This window comes from Palaemon carinicauda, chromosome 8 (genome assembly GCF_036898095.1).
Source record: "Palaemon carinicauda isolate YSFRI2023 chromosome 8, ASM3689809v2, whole genome shotgun sequence".
Lineage (NCBI taxonomy): Eukaryota > Metazoa > Arthropoda > Malacostraca > Decapoda > Palaemonidae > Palaemon > Palaemon carinicauda.
The window spans coordinates 48,818,474-48,820,223 of record NC_090732.1 but is presented as its reverse complement, the minus strand read 5'-3'; positions in this window follow the sequence as shown (position 1 = coordinate 48,820,223).

Sequence of the window (1,750 nt, the reverse complement as noted above, 5' to 3'; positions counted from 1 at the left end):
AAGACCCAAACCTACAAGGCTGAAGACTATGAAGCACAAAGTAGGAGATGATGAATGGAGAAGTATTGAATTAAAAGCTCAAGATAGAGACGACTGGCAAAATCTAACCGAGGCCCTTTGCGTCAATAGGCGTAGCAGGAGATGATATATATATATTTTTGGGCTCAAGCCATGGCGTCCTGATGGAAGGTTCCTTTTTGGTAGCTTCCTTGGGTAAATAACTACTAAGATATTCCCAGAGAATTTAACCACAGTTTATCACAGAATTCTAACTTCTGGAGCGAGTATCCTAAAGGTTTCCCTTTAAGACATCGTATATCAACAGGGGACGCATGTATTAACGCGCCACATAGCTATCTACACCCCGAACAGAGTTAATGCTTCGGTGTGTAAGGGCTGAGAATAGCTGGGAGCCGTTCCATAGCTAATCTCATTCGTGGCTACTACTGATACTCGAGACGTAAACAAACGGGCGCCATTGCTTAAATGACGTCACGTCCGTCTTTATCCTTTGTTCAGTAGCTCGCCCTACTTAGACAGATTTTCCCTGTGCTTTACTTATCGCTTTGCATCTACGTAATGTCGCTACCTTCAGCCTCGCCTTCTTCTGGAAAGTTGAGTACAAGGTTCCAGTATTGTTTAGTTAAGCTCTGACCGTAAAGTAAATATTACTTTCCGAGATAATTGCTGTTTTGTGGCAGAGCTGTGCCTCTACCGGACCCGCCATTTTATGGCGTCGTTGTTGTTATGCATGCCTTATTTAGTTAGCCACAACAACGCTTCCGGCCTTATTTACTAATCGATTACATTAGTTTATTTAGTCTTCATAGCTAGGAACTTTTATATCGTGTTTCGACGCTTTTTATCGGTCATCGATTGACCTCATACCAGTCGGCTACTATAGCCCCCAGGCCAGAGCGCCTATATATAAGTGTTCATGCATGATTTTATTAGTGATCCTAGGCTAAGTTATGAAGATAGTGGCATTATTTTACAATACTTTCGACCGTGATGCAAGTGTTTTTTCGCCTTCAGGGACCATATAGGGGATAGGTTAGTTAGTGTCCCTTCCTAACCTAACCTACTTGTAGGACCCCTATATGCTTCCTTCATCCCCTGCCTTGGCATTCCCTCTGTTTACCCTTGATTCCCTTTCTAAGTAGAGGGATCAAGTGTCTAATGGAGTATTCATCGCCTCTCAGTCCTCCCTAAGGGAATGAACCCCCCTTAGGGTTGCGTCCGAGAGTGAGGAAAGGCTAGCCCTTCCTCTATGGCTAGGAATAGTCTATGACTGTCCTGCGATAGCGATATGTCTTCTATCTTTCCTAGTTCGGGGCTCTTAGCCCTGCTCTAGGTTAGGTTTTGGAAGGTTACTCTGTCCCCTGCTGAAACTGTACCCATGCACCGTTTCAGCCTGGCTGCCTTATCTTAGGTTAGGGAGTGTCCTCCCTTTCCCTAGTGGCCGCTCTGGTACAGAACCCCTTCCTTGGAAGACTCTTCTCTTCTCCCCTCCCCACCTATCTCTTGTATAGCCTAGCCTACACTTAGGTTAGTCTATACCCATCTGTCCCCTGTCCTACAACTCCTCCTTAGGGTGGAGTGATAGGGCTACCCTGAGCTTCCATGTGCAGTCCGCTTTGGTACATATACCCTTCATAGTGTCCTATGGGGTTAGCCACTGGATGTGTTCTGCATGTGGAGGTCTCCCCCCTCTTGGGTGTCCCCTAGCCCTCCCTTGGGCTACCCTAGC